This window comes from Aquarana catesbeiana, linkage group LG07 (genome assembly GCF_042186555.1).
Source record: "Aquarana catesbeiana isolate 2022-GZ linkage group LG07, ASM4218655v1, whole genome shotgun sequence".
Taxonomy (NCBI): domain Eukaryota; kingdom Metazoa; phylum Chordata; class Amphibia; order Anura; family Ranidae; genus Aquarana; species Aquarana catesbeiana.
Window position 1 is genome coordinate 106,975,973 of NC_133330.1, and position 26,909 is coordinate 107,002,881.

The 26,909-nt window shown below is 47.5% G+C and overlaps 1 protein-coding gene across 4 annotated transcripts in view; it reads right to left on the reverse strand.

Moving 5' to 3' along the window:
* Positions 1-17,777, reverse strand: part of MAFF (MAF bZIP transcription factor F) — a 76,986-nt gene extending 59,209 nt beyond the window's left edge. Inside the window, exon 1 of one of the 4 annotated variants that reach the window (XM_073592593.1) lies at positions 17,592-17,777. The gene's annotated coding sequence lies outside the window, so the exon portion shown is untranslated. Of the gene's footprint in view, positions 1-17,108; positions 17,270-17,448; positions 17,520-17,591 lie in introns of those variants that run through there. The other 3 variants (XM_073592596.1, XM_073592595.1, XM_073592594.1) reach the window with 3 other exon arrangements.
* Positions 17,778-26,909: the final 9,132 nt, after the last annotated feature.

The window sequence follows — 26,909 nt, forward strand, 5'->3', positions numbered from 1 at the left end:
ATAACACCACCCTTATCCCTAAGGAGCTCCACAGCATTCTTCATAGTATTTTCATGACCAACTGATAAACCACCAACTCTCAGCTTTCTAACAACTTTGCCTGGAGCAAACCAATGCAACATGGTCTATCAACTACTTATGCCCTTGTAATAAGGCCACCAGAAGGGTTCACCCCCACCTACCTGATGAAGGGAGAAAAGGACCCAAATATTTGATGGACCCTTGATCAATAGATAATTTTACCCCAAAGCTCTGCCTTGTGTTGGCGTTGTACCAAAGCACTGACATGCTCCTTCACAGTTTTGGGAATTTCCCCATCCTTAAGCCATTTTAGGATGAAGTAATCCCCATTGTGTTGAAATGAACCAATACAGAACTTCATAATAAACGGAGCACCTTCCTCCTCCATTTGACCTGGATCCCAACAACAAGAAGCAAACATACTCTTCTCATACATTTGATAAAGACTGTAATGGTCTGTTTACCTATAAAAAAGATGGAAGTCATCATCTCTTCCAACCATAACGTATGCAGATCTCTAAGGTCCAGGAAATCAAAACCATGGAAGACTTAATGGCTTCTTTATACCAATTTCTCCTCCTGATTATATTCTCTCTCTCCCTCCTGATTGGCTGAGACAGCAGTGGCGCTATTGGCTTACGAGGCTCTCAGTCAAAGTCAGTTAGCCAATCAGGGGAGAGGGGGCGATTGGTAGCCCCTGTCTGAATGGACACACGGAGCTGCAGCTCAGCTCGGGTGCCCCCACAGCAAGCGGCTTACTGTGGGGGCACTCTACAGGAGGGAGGGGCTAGGACCAGTGAAGAGGCACCCGAGAAGAGAAGGATCCAGGCTGCTCTGTGCAAATCCACTGCAACAGAGCAGGAAAATATAACAGGTTTGTTATTTAAAATAAATTAATTTAAAAAAAAAAAAAAAAAAAAAAAAAAACACCACACACACACAAGACTTTACAATCACTTTAGAGCAGGGGTCTCAAACTGGCGGCCTTCCAGCTGTTGCAAAACTACAAGTCCCATGATGCCCCTGTCTGTGGGAGTCATGCTTGTAACGGTCAGGCTTGCAATGCCTCATGGGACTTGTAGCTGGAGGGCCACCAGTTTGAGACCCCTGCTTTAGAGGATGGAATTAGAGATCTATACTATGATGTGCTTCAATGTCAGACAATTTTACATGATACCATTCCCTTGGTCCTTATACCATTCTCTTAGCCACCTTCTTATGTATATTTAAAAAAAAACTAAATAAAATAAGGAATTTAGAAAAGTGGAACTAAACCCTCACATTCTTTACAGCCCAGGACGGCACCATCTTAGCCTCTGTTTGATCTGCAGATGCCATTGGTGCTTTACAAGTGATTGGCTGTGACACCTGTCATTTGGGGGGTTAACTTCAGTTAGGAGCCAACGTAAGCAAACTAGTAAACGTGACAGTTATCACCATAGGCATGCCTTGAAATTAACAGTTTTGGGAAACAGTTAAAATTAGTGGGTTTACTTCCGCTTTAATGGTTGCATACTGGACACTGCTAAACTTGGTCTGGGCATAAAACCTTTTAAAAAAAAAAACACAACACACACTCTGGTCACAAAAGGGTCTATAAGGTCTCTTGTTGTAAAAACCTAAATGAGACATACTAAATAAAGAAACCTTATTTTCATAATTTCAGATTTTTAAAGTTTAGCTCATTGACTAGCAGCCAATTGCCATTCTCACCTTGAGGAGCAGTTATCCTGAATAGAATGAGAGGAGACCCCCCCTTGTAGCGCAGTGCCCTAGGCATAGGTCTAGATAGCTGGTGTGGCAAACAAGGACATTCTTTTGTAGCTGTAAAACAAATGATTTTCTAAAACCTATTAACAAACTATGACCCAAAAAAATAAAAAAAGTTGACAATGGGTTACTATGTTAGTGACTGACTTGACGGGTCACTGCTACACAGCAGACAAAAAAGTGCTGAGCTTGAACTTTCTAAAAGGAGAAACTTCGGAGCCTTGCTTCACACTTCGCATTTATGCTGACATATAAATGCTAGCTCTACTGCACTACAGTGTGCGACAACAATATTTCTGTTTCTTTTTAGTGTTGGGTATTTCCCTTTGTACGGTTTATTATTTTTAGACACAGATCGTAATATCAATTGGATAGCAGAGGACATCTATTATTATTGTTAATCCATAATTACTTATCCTGCAGCACTTTACAGTCTACAACCTTTTTAACATAGAAGAACCCATAAAATAACTTTGGGATCTCGGGGAACCCCTTCCAATAATTACTATGCTACAGCTCTTGGTATATCGACATGAGCAGGCAGCATTATTAAACAGAAAAAGAACACTCCTTTTCAGAAGTTTTGAGGGGCTCCCCTTGAAGTCTATTACACTAATGTGAACCAGGCCTAAGCTTCATACTACAAAACACTGCAGCTTAGGATGTCTCCACTCTGGATGGAGGAGCAATGGAGACACCTTAGGACAACAGCATTGTTAGTATGGACCAAGGATGAGCTCCGGCGTGTTCGCACAGCCCACGTGGAGAGCCCGCCAGGAAGTCGGCACTGCGCTGATCACAGGCAGTGAGACATTTACCGATCTCTGCAGCCGCACATCGGGACAATGTCTCACTGCCTGTGATTAGCGCAGCGCTGACTTCCTGGCGGGCTCTCCATGTGGGGTGTGCCAACACGCCAGAGCTCATCCTTAGTATGGAGAGAGGGTAGTGTTAAGCTGGCCATACATTGATAGAAAATTGGCCAGCTCAGCAGATAATGGCTGAATGTCTATTAGTGTGTGGCAGTCCCCACTCGACAGAAGTGATCTTCTGTCAAAAGGGACATGTAGAAAAAGTTTCCGTTGATCAGCGGCAGCATCCAATCAGCTGCAGTCTCTGACCAGTGTATTCTGAGAGCTGCGGGTGCCACTGTCAGAATACAAAATACTGATATCTGGTTGGGGGAAGGGATTCCTCCATCCACTTAGTTTATGCAGATGGAGGAATCTTTTTTCTTCTTTTTCAACAACTTTTGAGATGCCACAAGCGGTTGTCGATTTGGCAGATTGTACGTTAATTCAGTGGGTAATAAATCTGGTTGTTAAGCTTTCATCCTACTGGGTTTATTTTTGCCCCCTTTTAGGCATACTGACCACGTGACCCAGGCACACTTCAGGTCTATGTTCTCTGTTGCATTTGGGTCCTTTCCCACACTATCCACAGATTGACTCAGAGCACAAGTGTAAGGCTGACCGCAGGTCAGCTTGTAATTGTAGGAGTAGTCAGGCTGCATAAAGCCTGCCCTCCTTTGCCTCCTTCCTTGTGGTCGTTGGATCTCGTGTCCCACCCACCCATTCCCTTTTTTCTTTTTCATTTACTTTAATTTCATACTTGGGTATGCCCCCTTTTAGGCATACTGACCACGTGACCCAGGCACACTTCAGGTCTATGTTCTCTGTTGCTCTTTGTTCCTTTCCCACATTATCCACAGACTGACTCCGAGTACAAATCAAAGTTGGACTCAAGGTAACATTTTTTCAAGCAACTAAAGCAATAGGTCTTGTAAGCACTCCTGTCAGTGTTAAATGGTTTGTCTCAATCCTTTAACTAGCACTTTTGCTGAAAAGTTTTGTCTGTTAAAAAGGAAGTTGATAAAATAACAACAGAAGTAGGCAGATCGCCAGGTGAAAATAAAGGGAAAAAAAAAGCCCCCCCAAAAAATGAAAGTGGTTGTAAACCTCAGACATGAAATATGAACAAAGCATATCCCTCCATCGTGTCTCAATCCAGAGCACTAATGTAATTTCTGTCTGCTGCTTCGTTCCTTTGCTACCAGCTTGAATCACTTCTGACAAGTCTTCCTGGCACCAAGAGAAAAAAGGCGACAGAGGAGGGATCTCCAGCTTATTGAAAACCTCAGCACTTTTTTGTGGGGGTGTGTCTCTTCCCTCCAATCAGCTCTCAGAGCTTTCCTCGCTGAGCTCTGCAGTGCGTAATTTCAGCTCTCTGCCTTTTTTTCCCCCCCTCGCAGCTCAGACAAGCTTTATAAATTAAATGAAAATAGTGTAATCCCTCACGCCACTAAGTGAACAAACAAATAAAATCAAATATAAGTGAATAGAATATAATTAAATATAAGTGAATAGAATATGTGTGAAAATTGCTGCTAGACCTTTAGTGTACACAGTGCACAAAAAAAATGGGTATAAATGTAATAGTGATCAGCGCATTTTTTGATGGATTTTGTCACAGTTATCATTTCAGTGTATGTTATCCAATTATAGGAAGTTGCTCTGATCACTATTAAATTTATAAGCTTTATAAATTCTTGACTTTAAATGGATGTAGAGTAGAGAATACATCAGATAAACAGGTACAACTTAAGTAGAAGAATTGGTTAATGTGCATCACCTGAGGCCAGTCACTTCACTGGGTATATGTATGGGTTTACAACCACTTTAATGCAAACGAGATTGAAAGCTAGTCCTTTTAAACCCTAACTGTTCACATCTGTGCTCGGTTTTATGCAGTGTGCTGCGTTTTTGAAAAATCATGACTGCTGCATCTTTAGAGCCCTGTTTGAAAAATGCACCAAAAGCGCACCTTCCATTATAGCCAATAAAAATGCACCTTCCAATATAGTGGAGGGAAATGCACCAAAAACACATTGTGCATTATTTAACTACTTGCCGACCCGCGTCGTCTCTGGACTTCAAGTGGTTATCCTGGCATGATGCCCGCAGCTGCAGGTTTTTTTTTTTTTTTAAGAGGTGGAGGATGGCTCTCTTGTAAAAAGCTGAGTTAGACTTACCGGTAACTCCTTTTCTGAGAGTCTTCCAGGACAGCCCATGAGACCTTGGGCTCCTCCTACCAGGACAGGAAACACGTCACCCCCACCAGATAAAAGGGCGGTCCTCCAGGCCCATGTCAGTATTCTCAAGAACCGTAGGACCCTGCAAAACATATGCATAATACACATAACTTCAGACAATACCGGGTGGGAATCCGGCTGTCCTGGAAGACTCTCAGAAAAGGAGTTACCAGTAAGTCTAACTCAGCTTTTCTCCAAGCGTCTTCCAGGACAGCCCATGAGACGATGAGCCAGAACTTACCAGTCTAGGGAGGGACAACTGCCTGAAGGACCTTACGACCAAACGCCTGCTCCTGAGCTGATAGGAGATCCAGGCGATAATGTTTAATGAAGGTCGAGTAACCGGACCAAGTGGCAGCCCTGCAAATTTGTTCCGGTGAGGCACCAGCCCTCTCAGCCCAAGACGTAGACAAGGCTCTAGTTGAGTGCGCAGTAACAAAAGGTGTAGGGACCTCCCTAATTTTGTAAGCTTCCAAGATGGCTTGCTTTATCCATCTAGCCAATGTGGCTTTAGATGCACTATTCCCCTTGTGAACTCCAGAAAAGAGGACAAACAAGGCATCAGTTTTCCTAAAGGTCTTCGTGACCTCAAGATAGACCAAGAGAATCCTTCTTGCATCTAGGAAACTAAATTTTCTTTCTAAGTCGCCCTGTGGCGAACTACAAAAGGTTGGCAATACAATGTTCTGAGATCGGTGGAATGTACTTGCCACCTTGGGCAAAAAACCTGGATCGGTTCGTAACACAACTCGATCCTCAAAAATCGTGAGGAAGGGCTCCCTAACTGATAGGGCCTGCAACTCACTTACCCTACGAGCTGAGGTAACAGCTATAAAGGAACACAGTTTTTAATGTAAGTAACTTAACTGACATACTTGCCAGAGGTTCAAACGGAAATTCTACCAGAGTTTGAAGTACTAGGGACAGATCCTGCAATAATAGGTCTTCCCTTTTCGGAAGACTCCACGGAGGCTCTGAAACCAGAGACTGTAGCAGGGAAAACCATGGCCTCTTGGGCCAAAACGGGGCAATTAGAATCAGATCTGTCTCTTCCAGCCGAAACTTCCGGAGGACTTCTGGAATCAGCCTGATTGGCGGAAAGGCATAACATAGGCCTGGAGGCCACGGGTTTGCCAGAGCATCGATCCCCAAGGCTTGGTCTGCCGGGTTCATGAAAAAGAATATCTCCGTCTTGCGGTTGTTTCGGTTTGCGAACAAATCTGCTACCGGATAACCCCATCTCTTGGTGAGATCTGCAAAGACTTCGGGATGAAGGGACCAGTTGTCTCGGTCTATCCTGTGACGGCTGAGATAATCTGCCAGGCAATTGTTTTTCCCCTTCAGGTGCACAGCAGAAATGGAGGCTAGATTCCCCTCTGCCCATGAAAGGATCTCCTGGGCAATGGACTGAAGCCTCCGGCTTCTCGTGCCTCCCTGCTTGCTGATATATGCGACTGTCGCTATATTGTCTGACAGGATTTGGAGATTGTGACCCCTGACCTCCATCTGAAAAGACTGGAGGGCTCTCTGGACTGCAAGCAGCCCTTGCCTCCTCTGGGGACCACTCTCCTTGTGCTACTGCATTGCTGAGGTGGGCCCCCCATCCCCAGGAACTCGCATCCGTGGTAATCCTTCGGGAAATGGGAAAGGACCATGGGAGACCTCCTGCTAGGTGCTGACCAGCTCTCCACCACCACAGGCTTCTTTTTATCCTGTCGGGAAGCCAGATCCTTGACTCCAGGGACCTTACGTCCCCGTCCCAGTTTCTTAAAAGAAACCTTTGTAACGGACGCTGACGGAGTCTCGCCCATGGTACTGCGGGAAAACATGAGGTCATAAGACCCACTGCCCTCGACACCTGTCTCAGAGAGACCGACTGGTTGGTCTGCAATGTTGACATAGTCTGGAACACTTTGGTAATCTTCTCCTGAGGAAGAAAAACTCTTTGGTTCACGGAGCAAAAATCGTAACCCAGATAAGTTACTTTCTGGGCCGGAATCAAGGATGATTTTTCTTTGTTTATTAGCCAGCCTAGGGACTGTAAGAAGTCCTGTACAGCCTGGAGATCTTCCAACAGTCTTTGGTATGATTTTGCCACTATCAGGAGGTCGTCTAAGTAAGGGATAACCGTTATTGCCTTTAATCTTAGAGGAGCCAGCACTTCCCCCAACACCTTCGTAAAGATGCGTGGGGCTGAGGAAAGACCGAAGGGGAGGGCCTGAAATTGAAAATGTCGGGTCCCCATACCCGTCTTCACTGCCAATCACAAAAACTTTTGGAAGGCTGGATGGATAGGGATGTGAAGATAAGCATCCCTTAAGTCCAACGTGGCCATAAAGCAGTTTGGGTATAGTAGGTTTTTGATTGTAAAAACCGTCTCCATACGGAAATGCTTGTATCTGATGGACTTGTTTAAGGTCCGGAGATTCAGGATAAGTCAAAACTTTCCTGCCGGCTTTCTGACCACAAATACATGGGAATAGAATCCCTTGCCCCGCTCCGATCGAGGAACAGGAATCAGGACTTTTTGATCTAATAAGTCTCCGATCTGGAGACCCAGAGCCCTCGCTTTCTCCCGATCTTGTGGAGGAAATGTGACCAACAAACGTTCTGGTGGTTGGTGAACAAACTCCAGCCTGTACCCGTTGGTCACTAGGTCCAGGACGAAGGGGCTCAGAGTGACTGCTGCCCACTGTGGGATGAAGGCCCTCAATCTCCCTCCCACCGGGGAACACAAGTCACTGCGGCTTGGCGGGCTGTTGAGGAGGGTTAAATAGCACTCCCCCTTTGCGCCCAGTCCAATGCTTTTTCGGCCTGCTGTCCTTTTCTCTAGGACTCTGTTGCCTGTTTTGGCCACGAAAAAATTTTCTGCCTGTCTGAACTCTCTTTCTCTCTGGAAACACCTTTTTCTTATCAGCCGTGCGTTCCAGTGCCTCCTGTAGACCTGGGCCAAATAAATGATCGCCAGTTAAAGGAAGGCCACAAAGGCGCAACTTGGAGGCCGAGTCCCCTGACCAGGTCTTAAGCCAAAGGCTTCTCCTGGCCGAGTTCACTAGAACCGAAGTCCTGGCTGACATTCTTACCGACTCAGCGGAAGAATCTGCCAAAAAACCCACTGCCTGAAATAGGAGAGGAAAAGACTTTAAAATTTGCTCTCTGGGGGTACCTGCTGACAGATGTGACTGAATCTGAGTCAACCAAACCTCCAGATTTCTGGCCACACAAGTGGAAGCCAAAGCTGGTTTCAGGTTTCCAACTGCTGAGTCCCAGGCTCTGTGGAGAAGGATATCCCCCCTCTTGTCCATCGGATCCTTAAGCGTACCCATATCATCAAACGCCAGGTCCGAGTTTTTAGAAACTTTTGAAAGAGGTGCGTCTAACTTGGGATTCTTATTCCATGGCTGCGCAGTGTCCTCATCAAAAGGAAACCTCCTTTTTAGGTTACTAGAGAAGAATGGTTTTCGCTCAGGATTATCCCATTCCAGTTTAATAGTATCAACCAAAGAACTATGAACTGGAAACACTCTTGATTTTCTCTTATGTAATCCTTTATACATAAGATCATGTTTGGATAACTGAACCTCTTCCTCTTTTAATTCAAGGGTAGTATAGATAGCCTTTAATAAGTCATCTACATCCTCAACAGATAACTTAAATCTTGAGCCTCGAGTGGATTCTCTATCTCTGGGCTCTGTATCTGACCCTGATTCTTCCAGAGAAGAACGGGTAGATCTGACCTCAGCCTCAGAGTCTTCACTCTCTGCCTGCTGCGGAGTGCTTACTGACGCCTTCAGTGAAGACGGACTCTCTGCTGGAGTCTGGAGCTTGTCAATAAGCGTTCTAAAGGAACTGAAGGTGGACGCAAGCTCATCCCTAACAGAAGTAAGCATCTTCTGGCAGGAGGCAACCGGGTCATCCTTTACTAGGCCTTCTATACAGGTGCGACAAACTGCTTTGCTCCATGAGGAGCTCAATTTGTTTGTGCAAACCGCACATTTCCTTTTAAGTGGCTGCGCTTGGGCCTTGTCCTGAGTCTTGGTCTGCAAGACAAAATAAATGACCCACAATGTAATTAAAGCCACACAATCACTCCGTAACACCACGTGCAGGAGGGAGGAAATGTGTCCCCTTACACCCACTACTACAGAGGGGGGAGGGGGAGGGAACACTCACAGGGATAGTAAGGTGGTGACAGAACACCCCAGGCTTACCTGTGAGGTGCTTGTGTTGGGAACTGCATCCGCTGCCTGTGCAGGTACTGCAGGAGGATCCATTCTGCCCCTCTTGGTCATCCACAGCCTGGCTGCTTAACACCAAGAAACACCAGCAGCCAGCGTTCTCTGTTCGCGCCGTTTATGAAGACTGGAACCTCGTCTCCGGCGCCCGATGATGATGTCATATGCCCCGGAAGTAACCCTCTCCAGGCATTTCCTGTGGGCCAGCTTGGAGCGCAATAGCTCCGCCCCCTCGAACGCTGCGGCTTCCTCCATTCCTTGCTCAGATCAGCCAGGCTGTCGGCAGGGAAGGACAACCGAAGCTCAGCTGAGCTAGAGTGCAATGCACTGCGCTAGGTGCACGACCTCACACCGGTCCTGGCCCTCTCCAGGCACTGAGGACAGAGAACAGCAACACAGCCAACCTCCCCAGCGGTGTGCTGCTTCTGGCAGAGGAAGAGGTAAGTGATATGCCCCAGAAAAAAGCCATACAAAGCCCCTGCTTATAAGGCCTATGGGAGCAGGTTCCATGAACATGTTACCCCCCGTCCGGAGGAAACACAAATAACTGACATGGGCCTGGAGGACCGCCCTTTTATCTGGTGGGGGTGACGTGTTTCCTGTCCTGGTAGGAGGAGCCCAAGGTCTCATGGGCTGTCCTGGAAGACGCTTGGAGTAAGTGATCCTAGCAGCCAACTAGCCGCTGGATTGCTTTTACAAGCAGAGGGAGGCGACGACCCCCCGTGGCTTTACCAGGATCTACCGTCCCACCGGGAGTCCCAATCAACCAGCCGGTGCTTCCCCTGGTTGATCGAAGAGTCGAACAAAGACCGGATCGGCTTTGTTTGGCTCTGGTAACTTGGAAGCGATGACCTGACATCACTTCCGGTTTGTAAACTGTGCCATTTTCAGAAATCAAAGCATTCGAACACACCGATCTTGGTGTGATCAAATGCTTTTAGGGGAAGAGCAGGGATCTGGGGTCTTTTAGACCCCAGATCTCTCTATTATGAGTACCGGTCACATTCCTATTGCTGTCACATCTCTTACGTCAGCAATAAAAGCGATCAAAAAATAAATAAAAATGTAAAGCGACAGTGTAAAAATAAAGATAAAGTATGCAAACAGTGATCATCCCACACATGTGAGGTATCACGGCGAACGTCAGATCATAGGCAGTAACTCGAGCACCAGATCTCCTCTGTAAATCTAAAGTGGTAATCTGTAAAGACATTTTTAAATTGGATGGATTTAATTTATGGATAGTAAAATTTATGTTTGTCGCTGCAGCATGGGCATGCGCAATTTAAAGCGTGACATGTTTGGTATCTATTTACTCAGTGTAACATCATCTTTTATATTCTACCAACAAATTGGGTTGCGTTTTTGTTTTTTTTTTTGCATTACAATTTTAAAAGTGTATCTTTTTTCAAAACAGTTGCTTTTGAAAAAATGCTGCGCAAATACCGTGTGACATAAAAAATTGCAACACCCGGCATTTTATACTATAGGGCCTCTGCTTTAAAATAATATATACAGGACTGTATACTGACCAGAGAGGTGCCCGGAGAGCCCTCCATGTGCCCTGTACACAGGACTGTATGCAGACCAGAGTTGTGCCCAGAGAGCCCTTCATGTGCCATGTACACAGAACATAGTGGTGCCCAGAGAGCCCTCCGTGTGCCGTGGACACAGGACTATATACTGACCAGAGTGGTGCCCGGAGAGCCCTACATATGTTGGGTACACAGGACTGAATACAGACCATAGTGATGCCCAGAGAGCCCTCTATGTGCCGTGTACACAGGACTGCATACAGACTATAGTGGTGCCCAGTGAGCCCTCCATGCGTCGTGTACACAGGCCAGAGTGGTGCCCGGAGAGCCCTTCATGTGCAGTGTACACAGGACTGTATACAGACCAGAGTGGTGCCCGGAGAGCCCTCTATGTGCAGTGTACACAGACCATAGTGGTGCCCAGAGAGCCCTCCATGTGCTGGGTACACAGGACTGTATACAGACCATAGTGGTGCCCAGAGAGCCCTCCATGTGCCGTGTACACAAAACATAGTGGTGCCCAGAGAGCCCTCCGTGTGCCATGGACACAGACCGTAGTGGTGCCCAGAGAGCCCTCTATGTGTTGGGTACACAGGACTGTATAAAGACCAGTGTGCTGCCTGGATAGCCCTCCGTGTGCTGTGTACACACACCATAGTGGTGCCCTCCATGTACACACACACCATAGCGGTGCCCTCCATGTACACACACACACACACACACACACCATAGTGGTGCCCTCCATATACACACACACACGCCATAGTGGTGCCCTCCATGTATACACACACACACACACACACACACCATAGTGGTGCCCTCCACGTGTACACACAACACACACCATAGTGGTGCCCTCCACGTGTACACACACCATAGTGGTGCCCTCCACGTGTACACACACCATAGTGGTGCCCTCCACGTGTACACACACCATAGTGGTGCCCTCCACGTGTACACACACCATAGTGGTGCCCTCCACGTGTACACACACCATAGTGGTGCCCTCCACGTGTACACACACCATAGTGGTGCCCTCCACGTGTACACACACCATAGTGGTGCCCTCCACGTGTACACACACCATAGTGGTGCCCTCCACGTGTACACACACCATAGTGGTGCCCTCCACGTGTACACACACCATAGTGGTGCCCTCCACGTGTACACACACCATAGTGGTGCCCTCCACGTGTACACACACCATAGTGGTGCCCTCCACGTGTACACACACCATAGTGGTGCCCTCCACGTGTACACACAACACACACCATAGTGGTGCCCTCCACGTGTGTACACAACACACACCATAGTGGTGCCCTCCACGTGTGTACACACACACACACACACACACACCATAGTGGTGCCCTCCATGTGTGTACACACACACACACACACACACCATAGTGGTGCCCTCCATGTGTACACACACACACACACCATAGTGGTGCCCTCCATGTGTACACACACACACACACACACACACCATAGTGGTGCCCTCCATGTACACACACCATAGTGGTGCCCTCCATGTATACACGTACACACACACACGTACACACACACACACACAACACACACCATAGTGGTGCCCTCCATGTGTACACACACACACACACACACACACACACCATAGCGGTGCCCTCCATGTACACACACACACCATGGCGGTGCCCTCCATGTGTACACACAACACACACCATAGTGGTGCCCTCCATGTGTACACACAACACACACCATAGTGGTGCCCTCCATGTGTACACACACCATAGTGGTGCCCTCCATGTGTACACACACCATAGTGGTGCCCTCCATGTGTACACACACCATAGTGGTGCCCTCCATGTGTACACACACCATAGTGGTGCCCTCCATGTGTACACACACCATAGTGGTGCCCTCCATGTGTACACACACCATAGTGGTGCCCTCCATGTGTACACACACCATAGTGGTGCCCTCCATGTGTACACACACCATAGTGGTGCCCTCCATGTGTACACACACCATAGTGGTGCCCTCCATGTGTACACACACCATAGTGGTGCCCTCCATGTGTACACACACCATAGTGGTGCCCTCCATGTGTACACACACCATAGTGGTGCCCTCCATGTGTACACACACCATAGTGGTGCCCTCCATGTGTACACACACCATAGTGGTGCCCTCCATGTGTACACACACCATAGTGGTGCCCTCCATGTGTACACACACCATAGTGGTGCCCTCCATGTGTACACACACCATAGTGGTGCCCTCCATGTGTACACACACCATAGTGGTGCCCTCCATGTGTACACACACCATAGTGGTGCCCTCCATGTGTACACACACCATAGTGCTGCCCTCCATGTGTACACACACCATAGTGGTGCCTTCCATGTGTACACACACACCATAGTGGTGCCCTCCATGTGTACACACACACCATAGTGGTGCCCTCCATGTGTACACACACACCATAGTGGTGCCCTCCATGTGTACACACACCATAGTGGTGCCCTCCATGTGTACACACACCATAGTGGTGCCCTCCATGTGTACACACACCATAGTGGTGCCCTCCATGTGTACACACAACACACACCATAGTGGTGCCCTCCATGTGTGTACACACACACACACACACACCATAGTGGTGCCCTCCATGTGTGTACACACACACACACACCATAGTGGTGCCCTCCATGTGTACACACACACACCATAGTGGTGCCCTCCATGTACACACACACACACACACACACACACCATAGTGGTGCCTTCCATGTATACACACACACACACCATAGTGGTGCCCTCCATGTATACACGTACACACACACGTACACACACACAACACACACCATAGTGGTGCCCTCCATGTGTACACACAACACACACCATAGTGGTGCCCTCCATGTGTACACACAACACACACCATAGTGGTGCCCTCCATGTGTACACACACACACACACACCATAGTGGTGCCCTCCATGTGTACACACACACACACACACCATAGTGGTGCCCTCCATGTGTACACACACACACACCATAGTGGTGCCCTCCATGTGTACACACACACACACACCATAGTGGTGCCCTCCATGTACACACACACACACACACCATAGTGGTGCCCTCCATGTACACACACACACACACCATAGTGGTGCCCTCCATGTACACACACACACACACACACACACACACCATAGTGGTGCCCTCCATGTACACACACACACACACACACACACACACACCATAGTGGTGCCCTCCATGTACACACACACCATAGTGGTGCCCTCCATGTACACACACACCATAGTGGTGCCCTCCATGTACACACATACACCATAGTGGTGCCCTCCATGTACACACACACACACCATAGCGGTGCCCTCCATGTACACACACACACCATGGCGGTGCCCTCCATGTACACACACACACACCATGGCGGTGCCCTCCATGTACACACACACACACAATGGCGGTGCCCTCCATGTACACACACACACACACCATAGTGGTGCCCTCCATGTACACACACACACACCATAGTGGTGCCCTCCATGTACACACACACACCATGGTGGTGCCCTCCATGTACACACACACACACACCATAGTGGTGCCCTCCATGTACACAAACACACACCATAGTGGTGCCCTCCATGTACACAAACACACACACCATAGTGGTGCCCTCCATGTACACACACACACACACCCCATAGTGGTGCCCTCCATGTACACACACACACACACACACACACACCATAGTGGTGCCCTCCATGTACACACACACACACACCCCATAGTGGTGCCCTCCATGTACACACACACACCATGGCGGTGCCCTCCATGTACACACACACACACCATGGCGGTGCCCTCCATGTACACACACACACACCATGGCGGTGCCCTCCATGTACACACACACACACACCATAGCGGTGCCCTCCATGTACACACACACACACACCATAGTGGTGCCCTCCATGTACATGTACACACACACACACCATAGTGGTGCCCTCCATGTACACACACACACACACACACACCATGGCGGTGCCCTCCATGTACACACACACACCATAGTGGTGCCCTCCATGTACACACACACACACACACCATGGTGGTGCCCTCCATGTACACACACACACACACCATAGTGGTGCCCTCCATGTACACAAACACACACACCATAGTGGTGCCCTCCATGTACACAAACACACACACCATAGTGGTGCCCTCCATGTACACACACACACACACACACACACCATAGTGGTGCCCTCCATGTACACACACACACACACCATAGTGGTGCCCTCCATGTACACACACACCCCATAGTGGTGCCCTCCATGTACACACACACACACACCCCATAGTGGTGCCCTCCATGTACACACACACACACCATGGCGGTGCCCTCCATGTACACACACACACCATGGCGGTGCCCTCCATGTACACACACACACACACACACACCATGGCGGTGCCCTCCATGTACACACACACACACACACCATAGTGGTGCCCTCCATGTACACACACACACACACCATAGTGGTGCCCTCCATGTACACACACACACACACCATGGCGGTGCCCTCCATGTACACACACACACACCATGGCGGTGCCCTCCATGTACACACACACACACACCATGGCGGTGCCCTCCATGTACACACACACACACACCATGGCGGTGCCCTCCATGTACACACACACACACACCATGGCGGTGCCCTCCATGTACACACACACACCATGGCGGTGCCCTCCATGTACACACACACACACACACCATGGCGGTGCCCTCCATGTACACACACACACACCATGGCGGTGCCCTCCATGTACACACACACCATAGTGGTGCCCTCCATGTACACACACACACACACACACACCATAGTGGTGCCCTCCATGTATGTACGTACACACACACACACACACACCCCATAGTGGTGCCCTCCATGTATACACACACACACACACACCATAGTGGTGCCCTCCATGTACACACACACACACACACACACACCATAGTGGTGCCCTCCATGTACACACACACACACACACACACCATAGTGGTGCCCTCCATGTACACACACACACACACACACACACACCATAGTGGTGCCCTCCATGTACACACACACCATAGTGGTGCCCTCCATGTACACACACACACACACACCATAGTGGTGCCCTCCATGTACACACACACACACACACCATAGTGGTGCCCTCCATGTACACACAAACACACACACCATAGTGGTGCCCTCCATGTACACACACACACACACACCATAGTGGTGCCCTCCATGTACACACACACACACCATAGTGGTGCCCTCCATGTACACACACACACACCATAGCGGTGCCCTCCATGTACACACAAACACACACACCATAGCGGTGCCCTCCATGTACACACAAACACACACACCATAGCGGTGCCCTCCATGTACACACAAACACACACACCATAGCGGTGCCCTCCATGTACACACAAACACACACACCATAGCGGTGCCCTCCATGTACACACAAACACACACACCATAGCGGTGCCCTCCATGTACACACAAACACACACACCATAGCGGTGCCCTCCATGTACACACAAACACACACACCATAGCGGTGCCCTCCATGTACACACAAACACACACACCATAGCGGTGCCCTCCATGTACACACAAACACACACACCATAGCGGTGCCCTCCATGTACACACACACACCATGGCGGTGCCCTCCATGTACACACACACACCATGGCGGTGCCCTCCATGTACACACACACACACCATGGCGGTGCCCTCCATGTACACACACACACCATGGCGGTGCCCTCCATGTACACACACACACACCATGGCGGTGCCCTCCATGTACACACACACACACCATGGCGGTGCCCTCCATGTACACACACACACACCATGGCGGTGCCCTCCATGTACACACACACACACAATGGCGGTGCCCTCCATGTACACACACACACACACACACACCATAGTGGTGCCCTCCATGTGTACACACACACACCATAGTGGTGCCCTCCATGTGTACACACACACACACCATGGCGGTGCCCTCCATGTGTACACACACACACACACACACACCATGGCGGTGCCCTCCATGTGTACACACACACACACCATAGTGGTGCCCTCCATGTACACACAACACACACACCATAGTGGTGCCCTCCATGTGTACACACACACACACACACCATAGTGGTGCCCTCCATGTGTACACACACACACACCATAGTGGTGCCCTCCATGTGTACACACACACACACACCATGGCGGTGCCCTCCATGTACACACACACACACACACACCATGGCGGTGCCCTCCATGTACACACACACACACACACCATGGCGGTGCCCTCCATGTACACACACACACCATAGAGCTCTCTCCTTCCTCTTTCTCCTCCATGTTCCTCCCTCCTGTCAGTTTTACGCAGACAACACCCAGGGCACAGCGGCGATGTTACGTAAGGAATGTTACACACTCTCCGCTCGGAGAGGAAACCAACAACATGACTTCATCTGGGAGCAATCAGCACCGAGTATGGACACCCCCCCCCCCCCCCCATGTACACACACACTGATCGCACTGTCCGGAGGAGGAAGTTCCACCCCGGGGGGCCTCTGATAACCCCCCACAGACCACCCACAGCCCATCACCGTCCCCGGGCAGGTGGCAGCGATCCCTCCGGCTGTGATAACAATTGCGATCGTACACCGGGTGTCCTCCGCCCAGCGATCTTCCCCGTTCCCTCCCTCCAGTCGGGCGATCCGCGCTCGATTTCCTTGTTGTCAGAGTGATCGCGGTCCCACCCAGGGTGAGGAAGGGCACGCACATGGGCGCCGAGGGGCCCCTTACCTGCTTTGCTGACTGTAGGGGGGCCCGGGGGAATGGCGGGTGCCGCTGGCCGCACGGAGCGCTCAGATCTGCTGAGTTGTAATGTTACAGTTTCCTGGAATTACTCACTCACGGATTCCTTTCATTCATAAAAACACAGTCATGCACTGACGTCATTGTGGAGGCGGGGCCGGGCTGTCACATGATGGGAACAGTGATGTCATTCCGTGGCCTGCCTGCCTGCTTTTAAAGGGGCAATTCGTGTCAGATGACGAGCGAGCCTTCCATGACACCGTCAATGTTTACATGTCACCATGAGTATGCTGAGCTTTGCATCCTTTGGGCTGCATGTGATACGGTCCCGGAGATAGGGAGAACATTGTACTCTCATTAATATGGAACTACAAATCTGATCTACTACATCTGGAGCAGATATGCAGAATAACTAATCAGTTTCTCCAGCATGTTCAGTTAAAGTGATTGTAAAGTCTCATTTATTTTACTATAAAAATAATAAACATGTTATACTTACCTATAGGCATAGTGTCAGGAGTCGCAACTGCAACCCCATCCATGCTTCAGGGGGCCGTGTGGCTCCCTCTTACATTATGTTTTATGCTGCTGTGTGTGGGCAGTGGGCTCACATGAGGAGGTCAGTATGTTATAGAACAGACCACTCCCCTTCCCTGCACACAGGTGCCGTTGGAACAGGAGGCAGGTCATCTGCTAAGGGGCCGTTCTCTTGCTTACAATGACACCGCCTCCCAGCCCCATGTCCTCCCTATCCATGTACCTCTGTGAGCTGGTCCCGCCCCTGCGTGTACTTACCTGCTCTGTTGAAAGGGATTTGCACAGAGCCGCCCGATGTCTGTGCTCCTGGCCCCTCCCTCCTGTTGAATACCCCCACAGCAAGCAGCTTACTATGGGGACACCCGAGCCGCGCTGCACCTCCGTGTATCCCTTCAGACACGGAGCTGCGGTTCAGCCCCACCATTCTCTCTCCTGATTGGCTAACTGACTTTGATTGACAGCAGTGGGAGCCAATGGCAGCACTGCTGTGTTTCAGCAAATAAGGAGGGAGAGTCCCAGGCGGCCGAGACACTCGTGGACATCGCTGGACAGAGAGGGGGCTCAGGTAAGTATTACAGGGGTCAAAGGCTTTTTATCTTAAAGTGATTGTAAAGTCTCATTTTTTTCCCTAAAAAAATAACAAACATTTTATACTTACCTGCTCTGTTGCGGTGGATTTGCACAGAGCAGCCCAGATCCTCCTCCTTCTCAATTCCCTCCTCTGTGAACCTGGCCTCTCCATCCTGTTCAGTGCCACTACAGCAAGCAGCTTGCTGTGGGGGCATTCGAGTGGAGTCACAGCTCCCTGTGTCCATTCAGACATGGAGCCCTGACTCGGCCCCCTCTCTCCCCTGATTGGCCAGCAGACTTCGATTGACAGCAGCGGCAGCCAAAGGCACCGCAGCTGTGTCTCAGCCAATCAGGAGAGAGAATCTCGGATAGCTGAGAAGCTTGTGGGCATCGTTGGACAGAGAGGGACCTCAGGTGAGTGTTAGGGGGCTGCTGCACACAGAAGGCTTTTTATCCTAATGCATAGAATGCATTAAGATAAAAACCTTCTGACTTTACAACCACTTTAAAGTGCAACTACACCCATCGATTTAAAGTGGCTCTTCACCCTAAAGGGCAAATTGGGCTGACCTGCCACCCTCTCCTAATTATTTTTTTAAACGGCTTCATTTGCGCTGCAAAGCAGCACCTCCACAATTCTTGCCCAGGCAAGAATTGCTCCCTGCCCCTTGCACGTGGGAGTGCCATAGAGCTTGGGTACCAAGAGCCCTGCAGCAGATCTGTGAACATGCTGGGTATCTGCACAGGTACAGGGTTTCCTGCAGTCAAGCAAAAATTGCAACCTGGGATGCCTGAAAACGCTCCTGTCTTTGTGCATGTACAGATGTAACTACAGGCACTAGCAAGACCCGAAGGCCAGGCAGAGCCTGTGGGTACAGTATGGTGCAAAAGTTTTAGGCAGGTGTGAAAAAATTCTGTAAAGTAAGAATGCTAAAATATATATTTTAATTGTTTATTTTTTATCAATTTACAAAATGTAAAGTGCACACAGAAGAATCAATATTTGATGTGACTACTCTTCGGCTTCAAACCAGCATCAATTACACTTGAACACTTTGTGCACTTGCACAAAGTGAGGGATTTTGTAGGATAAGTCAGATGTATGATTAACCATATATACCAAGCAGGTGTGATTGATCTTAAGTTGCATATATAGGTTGAAACACAATCATTAAAGAGGAAATAAACCCCGCCAAAAAAATCTTAATTTTCTAATACTACAATGTTCTTTTACATTGCCAATCAAGAGATATATAAATCACTCCAAAACAAGTGTTAGAAGTACCTTTTTTGTTGTTTGATTGTGGAGTCTCTTCCGGGTATCGCCCGCGCCATTCTTTGTTCTGTTTTCCAAAGCTGATGCGGATGTCATTTCCACCTTTAGTTCGTACCCCTACCGAAATCTCGCGCATGCGCCGTAGCATCGTTTATTTAGTCACAAGGGGGAGTATCAGGAAGACTAGAATCATTCCTGCATCGCAAGACTTCTCCTCTGTACCGTTCAGAGGGGAGGCTCACACACAGTCAATTTGAGACATGCCGGAAATAAACAAACGGCACTATATACATGCCGTTAATGAAAGTACACACTGCACAATCGTGCATGACGTCATCGAAGATAAACTGACGATTTTCATGGAAAATACACAAGTAAGTGCACTTTCACAGGCAGTGATTAGCTGCCTGTGTTATCTAGTATCTGATAAGATTAAGTTGACTCTGAGGGTTTACAACCAGTTTAACTGAAAGAAACAGCCGTGTAGGAGGATTCAAGCTGGGTGTGCAACAGCCAAACTCTGCTAATAAGGTGAGGTTGTGGAAGACAATTTCATTACACAGGTCATACACCATGGCAAGCATAGCAACAAGACACAAAGTTGTTATACTGCATCAGCAAGGTCTCTCCCAGGCAAATATTTCAAAGCAGACCCGTGTTTCAAGATGTGCTGTTCAAGTTCTTTTGAAGAAGCACAAAGAAATGGGCAACATTAAGGACCATCGACATAAACTTGGTCGATGCCAAGGAAACTTAATACAGCAGATGAAAGACACATGCCTTTAGACATTGGAAGATTTCAATCCATCTACTGTTCAGATATGTCTGGCCAGAAGTGGTCCTCATGGAAGAATTGTGGGCAAAAAGCCATACCTCCAACAAGGAAACAAGGATAAGCAACTCAACTATGCATGAAAACATAGAAACTGGGGGTGCAGAAAAATGGCAGCAGGTGCTCTGGACTGATGAGTCAAAATGTGAAATATTTGGCTGTAGCAGGAGGCAGTTTGTTCTCTGAAGGGCTGTAGATTGTTACAATAATGAGCAGTGGTGGCCTGTCCATAGGGGGCACACGGGCGCCACCTCCCTATCCATGCGTCCGGTCCCTAATCTGCATGCAGGTCGCTGGACGCATGGATTTCAATAGGGTTTTTTTGGGGGGGGCTTTTTACGCACATGACTAGAGCCTGAGGCTCTAATTGACTTTAAAAAAAGGGTGGGCTTGGGGTGCAGAGCAACTGTGAGTGTCTGCAGGCAACTGTGAAGCATAGTGGAGGTTCCTTTCAAGTTTGGGGCTGCATTTCTGCAAAAAGAGTTGGAGATTTGGTCAGGATTAATGGTGTCCTCAATGTAGAGAAATACAGGTACTTATCCATCATGCCATGCCATACCATCAGGTAGACGTGTGATTGGCCCCAAATGTAATTGTTCCCAGATGTTTGGAACACCCTACCCGAGTTCCTTCAAAAACTGTGTGCAGGTGTACCTAGAAGAACTGAAGGGTGGTTACAATATTGGTTTGATTTGGATTTCTCCTCTGTTCATTCACTTTTCATTTTGTTATTTGATAAAAAAAATAAACTATCAACACTTCTATTTCTGAAAGCATTCTTAATTTACAGCATTTTTTCACACCTGCCTAAAACTTTTGCACAATAGTGTACATCTGAGCATGCACCATAATATGAGTGTCCAGGGATTGGGGGAGGGGAACCATCTAAGTGGCAGACTTAATTTCTAGCAAAGTGCCGCTTTAAAGGAGAAGTATAGTCAAAGCTATATTGGCTGTACTTCTCCTGTAGGTCACCAGAGTGCACTTAGTTCTGCACTCCTCTGACATGATTTTCAGCTGACGTCACTGAGACAGTCCAGGCTCTGAAAAGATCCAGTCTGTATGGTCAGGATCCACCCAGATGCCTGGTCTGACAGCTGACTCAGCGATCTGTGTGCGTTCACATATGTGTATTTTATAAATAATAGCCTCTACCATTTTCATGTACATCTTCCACCTGAAGCTCCTGGTTGATTCTGCCAGTCATCTTTCATTCTTGCTCTAAACTGACCACACAAACTACAGAAGCTCATCTATGATTGTGTAGTCAGTTTGCGTCCTTTGGCTGGTCATTCAGAGGTACAGTACACTGTGCAGACCCACAGCATGACTGTATTAGGTAGTTCGTTCAGCCAACCCCCCCCCCAATCATGACATGCCTCTTGAACATGCCCCCCTGTTCAAGCACAGCCTGTATCTTGCCTCAGGCTGAACAGACTATAGAATACAGGCACACTGCACATAATAAAAAGTGTCTATAACATGGCGGCACAGTGCTGTAGTGGGGCGGCACAGTGGTGTAGTGGGTAGCACTCTCGCCTAGCAGTAAGAAGGGTCGCTGGTTCGAATCCCGACCACGACACTACCTGCCTGGAGTTTGCATGTTCTCCCTGTGTCTGCGTGGGTGTCCTCCGGGTACTCCGGTTTCCTCCCACACTCCAAAGACATGCTGGTAGCTTAATTGGATCCTGTCTAAATTGGCCCTAGTATGTATAAATGTGAGTTAGGGACCTTAGATTGTAAGCTCCTTGAGGGTGTAGGGACTGATGTGAATATATAATGTATATGTAAAGCGCTGCGTAAATTAACAGCACTATATAAGTACCTGAAATAAATAAATAAATAAAATATTCACAACTTTAAATGTGCCAATAAAATATATCCATTATTTAACTTAATTGTGTACAAACTGTGCAATTGTGATTATAAAAGTGTATTAGACCTCTTTCACATGGGCGATTCGATCAGTTCCGCCTGTCAGTTTCTCAGTTGGACGTGATTGGAAGGGTCAATGAGCCATTTGGGCAGGTGGATATAAACAAATTTATGTCCATTTACACTGGCCTAACTCCCCTAACTGGGACCAAGTCCTTTTTCGCTTTTGCAGACCAGATCAGAGGTACCATGATATAAACAAACAGCAGAGTCCATTTACACCTGGCCGCCCATAGAGCTGACAGAGGGCCACCTGTGTCCGCTGGGCAGAAACCAAATGGGCATGGATGTGATCAGGACTGTCCCAAGACATTGTGCTGCCTTGGTCTAAGATAAGATAGAATATAACATAAAATGCTGCTCCCCCCGCCCCCCCGAAAAAAAAAAAAATTACGCCCACCAAAAGGCCAAATCGAAACCACAAACTCCAGTATAATTCGTGTCCTTTTTTTCCCACAAATAGAGCTTTCTTTTGGTGGTATCAAAAAAGAACGCCAATTTTGATTAAAAAAAAAAATATTTTTTTTTTACTTTATACTATAAAACATACCCAAATAAAAAAATGTAAAAAAAAAAAAAAATTTACCCATCAATTTAGGCCAATATGTATGCTGCTACATACTGTTGGTAAAAATTGCAATAAGCGTATATTGATCGATTTGAGCAAAAGTTATATAAAATCATTATATTTTTTTTACTAGTAATGGCAGCAATCAGTGATTTTTAGCGGGACTGACTGCGATATTGCAGCGGACAAATCAGACACTTTTTGAGGACCAGTGACACTAATATGCCACGTACACACAATCAGTATTTGCGACAACAAATGTTCCATGGGAGCTTGTTGTCGGAAATTCCGACCGTGTGTAGGCTCCATCGGACATTTTTTGTCGGAATTTCCGATAACAAAAATTTGAGAGCTGGTTCTCAAATTTTCCGACAACAAAATCCGTTCTCTGAAATTCCGAGCGTGTGTAGACAATTCTGGCGCACCAAATTCCACGCATGCTCTGAATCAAGTACGAGACGGAAGCGCTCGGTCTGGTAAAACTAGCGTTCGTAATGGAGATAGCAGGAATCAAGCAATGACCTCTGAAAGTATGGAGGGGTTAGAACAGACAAATATAACAATTGGCCAAGCTAGGCATACAACTATGTGAACATTTGAATCAATCCAGATAAAGGAGCTTATCCAATTAGAGAGAAAAGTAAGAAATACAAAATGGGGGGGGGGGGGGGTAAGGAGGGATTAGGTGTGAAAGAAGAGGGGGGATGGGGGGGGATTAGGGGAAGGGTATATGGTGGGGTAGAAAGGGTTGTTGGCATGCATGTCGTCACATTTAGAATATCTATGACTAAACCTTTAGGGTCATGTGAGAAAAAGATAAATCGTAGTCAGCAAAAGATTCATCTATTAGGTGAAGGAGTCTATTAACAATGTTTGAATGGCATTCTTAAGGGGTTTGTGTTATGATTTCCTTATAGCAGGAAGTGGACGTAAATTTTATCCAAGGGGCCAAGTTAACATATGACGTTTAGATGTGTCTTTTTTTTTTTTTTGCCATGTCAGTGTTCATTTTCGGGGAAGTAAATTTCAACTTTACGGTTCAATATTTACCCGACTCGCTATTCACATCATAGTGGTGTTTATTACTTTTTTTTTTTTTTTTTACCCTTTTTGCCTATTTTTACAAATGTCGCTTAGATGAAATTTACAATCGCTTACTGTCCGCAACACAGCAGTAGCCCTCTTCAAAAAATGGCTAGTAAAGTAAATCTAGTACCGCACTTATCTAAGCCCCTTTCCCTTTCCCTCCTAACCGCCCCGGAAACCCCCCAACCCCCTGAAGTCCTATATCTCCTTCAACCATAGGCCTCAGAGCCAACTAATACAACACCTCTAGTGGACTCCGCTCCTACTGCGTTTTACCGATCTCTAACTGACTGCACGAGGACTGACTTGGTTAGACCTATTAGATTCCCAATACCTCTGCAGATCTTATTGAACTTTTAAATTTTTGCCAACCCCTCCATTTTTCCTCATACTCGTCCATTTCCACTCCCTCGGTATATCTCAGATATTCTAAATTCTGGGTTTCACTTGTTTTGTCGAACCATTCTTGTATTGTTGGACCGTTCCTTTCCTGCCAATGTCTCACTATGAGGCTTTTGGCTGCATTCAAAAATTGTGGTATAAGTGTTCCCAGATATGACTCAGTTGACATTCTAAAGCCATGAAATAAACATGCCCATGGATCATCAGGGACTACTATTTGGGTTATCGCACTAATAATTTTCCTTATCTCACCCCAATATTTTTTCATTTCTGGGCATTGCCATCAGATGTGCGCCATTGTACCCAGCTCTTTGCATCCCCTCCAGCAATATTGCAAGGTTTCGCTTTGGTACTTAGATGCTCTGTCTGGGGTAATGTACCATCTTGCCAAACATTTATAGTTTAACTCGGACACCTTATAGTTAACTGATGTATTATGAGCTCACTTTAATAAAATCGTAGCTTCCACGTCTGTGAGTTTTGATTTTAATTCTGTCTCCCACTTTTTGATGAATACCGGAGTGTCTGTTCCCTTCAAATCAATCAACACCCTATAGATCTTAGAAATCCCCTTCTTCCCTACCTTATTGACACACAGTTTCTCTAACGGCTGTAAGTTATCCTCTGATCTAATAGGTTGGGGAAGTGTTTCAATGAAGTGTTTTAATTGGGAGTATCGCCATCTATTGATGGCTATAAGATCGCTTTTATTTTTTAAGTCCTGAAATGAACGAAGTTTGCCCCTCTCCATAACATCCTTAAGCTGTGCTCCGTCTTGCAGAATCCATCTCCCACTCAAAATCTCCATGCCTGGTGCAAAAAATTGGATGAAATCTTTGGCGGTATGGTTAACCCCCTAGACACAAGTAGTAAAATAAAGTTTGAAAGAATCCATAGGATTAGAAAACCTGTGGAAATAAAAGGGGAGGTCCCAAGGGATGTCATTGCAAGATTCCACAATTTTAATGACAAAGAGAAGATTAAGGATAATTTGAAAAAGAACCACCCAGTGAAGTTTGGAGAGATAAACCTGCAGATCTTTCCGGACCTGGCAGCTGAGACGCTGGCCAGGAGAAGAACACTGAAACCACTATTAGAACAGTTAAAAGCATATGAAGTTCAATACTCCTGGGGCTTCCCAGCTTGCCTAATAGGACGCAAAGAAGGCCGTTCGGCTACCCTAAGATTCCCGGAAGAAACAGCAAAATTCTGTAACCGCTTAGACGTGCCTATGGTGGAAATCCCGGGTTGGTGGGAAAAGACTGGAGACATAGAAATCTCTGGGGAACAGCACGCTTGGAAACCAATATTCAAAATGAAAAGATCTTAAGCTGAGAAGAAACATGTGCTAGTGAAACATGTGCTAGTGAAACTAAAAATAAGTAGGATTTTCTGATTTATAGTATGGCGAATCCGGGGGGGGGGATAGGCACAGGTACCCCACTATTGTAGGGGGGAGTGTTGGGTCCAGGGTCGCCCAGTCCAAGCTCAACCTCTAGGGGGGCAACCGAAGGGCCAGGAGGTGTCGGAGGGGCCACGTTGTTTTTTAGGTCATGGGATGGCCTGGTTCCCTCACGGGGGATGGAGGGGGGGAGAAGGGTGGGAGGATGGGTGGGAAGAAGGGGGAGGGAGGGAAAGGGAGGTGGGATTGGGAAGGGGTTGAAGTCCGGTAAGAATTTCCAACTAATATACTTGTGGTACAAGTGTCCTGGACACCACTCTGTTGAAGGGCCTAGGAAAGTTATCCTGAAGTATAGATGAGTAATATAAAAATAATTTCATATAACGTACGCGGTATGAATTCCCCCATAAAGTGTGCCAACATCCTGCAGGAATTAAAATTCCTTGGAGCGGACGTGGTTTTTCTTCAGGAAACGCATCTTTTCCTGGGAAGAAACCAAAAAATCTTCTCCAGGGAGTTTCCAGTCTGGTTATACGGAGATTCACCCACAATACGCGCAAAAGGAGTAGCCATAGGGTTTGCCAGTGGAATAAGGTTTGACTTACATGAGAGAAGGACGGACCCGGAGGGACGGTTCCTGTTCCTGAAAGGGAAATTAAACGGAACCGAATGTTCGCTGGCAAACATATATGGCCCGA